The sequence below is a fragment of the Adiantum capillus-veneris genome, chromosome 15 (genome assembly GCF_014529385.1).
Source record: "Adiantum capillus-veneris isolate H3 chromosome 15, ASM1452938v2, whole genome shotgun sequence".
Lineage (NCBI taxonomy): Eukaryota > Viridiplantae > Streptophyta > Polypodiopsida > Polypodiales > Pteridaceae > Adiantum > Adiantum capillus-veneris.
The window spans coordinates 58,069,741-58,074,708 of record NC_140945.1 but is presented as its reverse complement, the minus strand read 5'-3'; the positions used below and the strand labels follow the sequence as shown (position 1 = coordinate 58,074,708).

Sequence of the window (4,968 nt, the reverse complement as noted above, 5' to 3'; positions counted from 1 at the left end):
TCTTGAGCAGCTACTTGATGCACGGTACAATAAGCATGGTCGGGATATGTATGCAAAGTGTGGCATTTGGGAGGTCAAAGGTGGGTTTCAACCGCTTCAACCCTACTAGATGGAGAATCTTAGAAATGATTAAAAGGCACCGCTTATCAAATTTTTTTTGCTACTGTCGGAGCTTTTCCAATCTCCAATGTGGGGCTATGACAACTCAAGTTTGTGGGAAAGCAAGGCGACAATGCTATTCTCAATGGATATTTTGAGAATCATGTTTCCAAGAGTGGATTAATATTCAGTGTTGGGAACATGTCATCAGCCGCTTGAGAGATGGTCCTTTTTATGAAGCTTCGAGTGGAGATTAGCGCCCGGGTGGTGGGACCTATTGCCAAGCAAGGCCTAAAATAAGGAATAGCTTTGAGTTATTAAAAGGAGAAAAAAAACGTCTGTCTGTCTGCAGTAGACGAGCAGCGCAAGCAGGGAAAGTGCGCCATCTATGTGTGGGTCCGAATGCATGGAGGAGGTCAGGTGATGGCGCATGCAGAAGAGGGGAAGGCCAAGTGTTGAACCAGGGAGGAGGTGGCACCATGCAGGGGAGCCATCAGAGGGTGGCATTGAGTGCATGGAGGGCGGCTCCAGATGGGGAGTCGGTGGCAGGAGAGGGCGTGGGGTGTAGGTAGTGGCCATATCACAGGTGGGAGTAGCCAGGGTGTGAGCAAGGGTGAGGCGCCAATGGCCTGCATGAAGAAAGAGGCTGCCAGAGGGCCGGCGAGGAGCAGAAGAAGGAGAGGGCTGCAGGGTTGCGCCATCAAGGAGGAGAAGAGAAGCAAGGCCATGGTGGGTTGAGGGAGGCCGCCAGTTCATGCAGGGGCAACATCTACAAGAGATCATGTATGGAGGGGTATAAGCAAAGAAAAGGTGGTGCACCGCTTTGAGGGAGAGCTGAGGTGTCAGCTCCATACAATCTGAGAGGCTCCAAAAGGGTGCACGTTGGGGTGCTAGCAAGAGTGTGATGCTTCAATAGCTGGGCAAGAAGGTGATGTTGCAAGAACCAATCGAGGTGAGCAAGGCTAAGAGCTGGTAGACAGGTAGGGCATCGCAACAGAGGGAAAAAAGCAGCACTAGGACTCAAAGAGGAACTATTTGGGTAGCATAGACAAAACCACACAAAAAATTGAAGGAGGAGCGCATCCATGCACACTCTCTCGCCCATACTTCACCATAGACTTTCCGTATGCTATGCCGAGGGTATTTTTTCCAATGTAATCCATTGTTGTATAGAATGTCAAGTTAAGAAAATTAGGCTCCCTCTGCTCATTGTTTGAGCAAACATATAACATTGTCTTTCGCTCTCATGCCTATGTGCGGGTTGTGTATGTGAATGGTTTTTTGTGCAAAGGGCTACAAAAGTCTTTTGGTATGTCGGATATATTGAGTTAGTGAGTTCTATGTATATGGTTGTGATATACGTCATGAGGATGGAAGCTTGTGGGAAACCTTGAGTCTTCCAATGATCTTGAGGTGTTTGAGGGCATTGGGATTGCTCATATGTGAGTGTATGGTGCTATCAAGGATCAAAGGTCGAGATAGTTTATTGTATGCTTTGCAACCAAGTACATACAGTCAGGGCTGGTCGGGTTCGGGCTTGGTCAATAGTTGTTTCCAGATTGTGAGTCAAGGTGTGTGTTTACTAGGGGATAGTGGTGCTATGAGATCACTGGGGTATAGAGAGGCATTCACCAAGTGTGCTGGTGGTTTTTCCATTCCCCCTTTCCATCTTGTGGTGCCCCCACTAAGGACCCACTGATTGCTTCCTAACAAAGTGTTCGTGTATCAAAATGAAGCAGGAGTTTGGTCCAGTGTTCAAAGGAGATGAAGATGGTGACAAGTGGATTGAAGATTTTGAGCTCTTTATGTTGGCAGTATTGCAGATTCCAGGTGATGAAGCAAAGCTCCAAACTCTACCTTTGGTGCTGCAAGGTAAAGCAAAAGTTTGGTTGGATGGCTTAGAAGATGTACACAACTAGAATTGGACTGGATTTTGAGAGCACTTTCTACAAAGGTATCGAAAGGTGGGGTCGGCTTCAGAAGCAGATGCAAAGATCAAAGGTTTGCAGCAAGACATAAGTGAAAATTTTGATGCTTTTGTTGATAAATTTGAAGCTTATTGGGGGAATTTTGCGGTTGCTACCCAAGCAACCAATGCGGGATAATTTAAGCTGGAAAGGTTTCTTTCTTGCTTGCATCTCGATGTTCGTGAGAAAGTGGACTATGAAGATCCAAAGACTTATGACGAAGCTGTCAATGTTGCCAGAGCAAAGAGTCGAAAGATGAAGAAGAAGATGGAGGCAGGATTTCTACAATCGGCAATCATGGCAGTCGGTGGACCCAGGCCCAAACAAATGGAAAAGCATCAAGAGGTAAAAGCTCCTTTTTTTATTGATATGAATGTGATCAAAGCATGTGAAGCTGATGCCAGGGTAGAAGAGCTAGAAGAAGTGCCAACCAAGTCAGAAAAGATACAGAGGGGCATTTTCAGAGTGCCACCCAATTTGCTTGCTCAAGAGGACGAGGTGATAGAAGATCTTAAAGAAGAGGTGTCAGTTCTAGAGCCATTATGATATTTTTTATGTGGATGAAGTGATGAACAAAGTATGTGAGTTTCCTGCTAGCCAGCTAAAGGTCGAAGAGAAATATAGTGTTTCACCTTGTGTGAATATGCCAGTCGAGCAGCCCTATCAAATGTCATGTGATGGTGAGTCCCTATTGGAGGAATAGGTATGGTTTGATTGTGCATCCAGTTTGATTGAAGAGCAGGTTTTTGAGGGTGACTTGCAGGAGTGGGAAGCAGAAATAGAGGTATGTCGAAGTGATTTGTCTATGCAGGGGGTGGGGCACCCTTGCCTTGGTGAGCATGTAGAGGTGTACTTTGAAGTTTCAGAGTTGGTGTGTAGCCGTGGAGAGCTAGCTCCGGCAGATGACTCTATTGAAGCTGATACAGGTGCAGCCTATGAGAGTGAGGCTCCATGCAAAGAGGAAGGTGCCACCAACCTTGCAGGTGATGAGGTATTTGATGAACAGGTTGAAGCTCTAGCAAGTCATACTCCTGAGTATGAAAATTTGGCCTGGGAGCCATTTTTAGAGGGTTTGGATATAGGTTTGCAAAGTGATCAAGTTTGCTTGGCTATGCAGCAGGTGGAGGCAAATGGCAGGGTCTTGCTATTTTATGGTATGCTATGGATACATGTGTTATGGGAGGTTTCTTTACAGGTGTCTTTGTGTCAGTGGGGCGAGGTTTTTTTGAAGTGGACTATACCATGGAGGGTTCTGTAGCAGATGACAAGATAATTGCTTATGGTACATGTGCTTCAAGTGTTAGAAAGTATGCTTATGGTTGGATGGAAGACTTATGGATGCAGGGTGACAAAGCTCCATGCTATGAAGGGTTAGAAGGGTGGTGTGTCTATTGGCCTACAGGTGCAAAGGAAGGCTTGGATATGCATGTTTTACAGGTGGATGGCCACAATCAATGCTTTACGTTTGATCCGGGTGGACTATACATCATGCTTGGGGAAGCTTCGAGCTTTCCATTTGACCCTGGAGGGTGATGCAGTAGCAGATTCTTTTCTATCTATCTCTATCCTATCTATATAGCCACTATATATCTATTTTATATCATTCTCTCTATGCAGTACTATTTTACCTAAATAATGCTACGGTTGAGCATAAATGCTCAACAAAGGGGTGGCCAATGATGGTGCAGCCAGATTTGGTTTTCCTAGGAAAAAGCCAATAGCAGGTGTGTGGAAATCAGCAGGTTGATGGCGGTACTCTTGAGCAGCTACTTGATGCACGGTACAACAAGCATGGTCGGGATATGTATGCAAAGTGTGGCATTTGGGAGGTCAAAGGTGGGTTTCAACCGTTTCAACCCTACTAGATGGAGAATCTTAGAAATGATTAAAAGGCACCGCTTATCAGTTTCGTTTGCTATTGTCGGAGCTTTACCACTCTCTGATTTGGGGCTATGACAACTCAAGTTTGTGAGAAAGAAAGGCGACAATGCTATTCTCAATGGATATTTTGAGAATCATGTTTCCAAGAGTGGATTAATATTCAGTTATAGTCGGTTGGGAACATGTCATCAGCCGCATGAGAGATGGTCCTTCTTATGAAGCTTCGAGTGGAGATTGGCACGTGGGTGGTGGGACCGATCGCAAAGCAAGGCCTAAAACAAAGAATAGCTTTGAGCTATTAAAAGAAAAAAAAAAACTTCTGTCTCTCTGCAGTAGATGAGCAGCGCGAGTAGGGAAAGTGCGCCATATGTGTGTGGGTCCGAATGCATGGAGGAGGCCAAGTGATGGTGCATGTAGAAGAGGGGAAGGCCAAGTGTTGAACCAAGGAGGAGGTGGCGCCATGGAGGTGAGCCGTCAGAGGGTGGCATCGAGTGCATGGAGGGTGGCTACAGACGGGGAGTCAGTGTGGCAGGAGAGTACATGGGGCTGCAGGTAGTGGCCATATCACAGGTGGGAGTGGCCAGGCCATGAGCAAGAGGGTGAGCCGCCAACGGCCTGCATGAAGGAAGAGGCCGCCAGACGATCGACGAGGAGCAGAAGAAGGAGAAGGCTGCAGGGTTGCGCCATCAAGGAGGAGAAGAGAAGCAAGGCCATGGTGGGTTGAGGGAGGCCGCCAGTTCATGCAGGGGTAGCATCTACAGGAGCTCATGTAAGGAGGGGTATAAGCAAAGAAAAGGTGGTGCACCGCTTTGAGGGAGAGCTGAGGTGTCAGCTCCATACAATCCGAGAGGCTCCAAGAGGGTGCAGGCTGGGGTACTAGCAAGAGTGTGATGCTTTAATAGCTAGGCAAGAAGGTGATGTTGAAAGAAACAATCGAGGTGAGCAAGGCTATGAGCTAGTAGAGAGGTAGGGCATCGCAACAAAGGGAAAAAAGCAGCACTAGGACTCAATAGGGACTCTT

The 4,968-nt window shown here is 46.8% G+C and overlaps 1 pseudogene; it reads left to right on the top strand.

Moving 5' to 3' along the window:
• The first annotated feature begins 487 nt into the window (after positions 1-487).
• On the top strand, positions 488-4,471 carry LOC147440733 (uncharacterized; annotated as a pseudogene).
• The last annotated feature ends 497 nt before the right edge of the window (positions 4,472-4,968 follow it).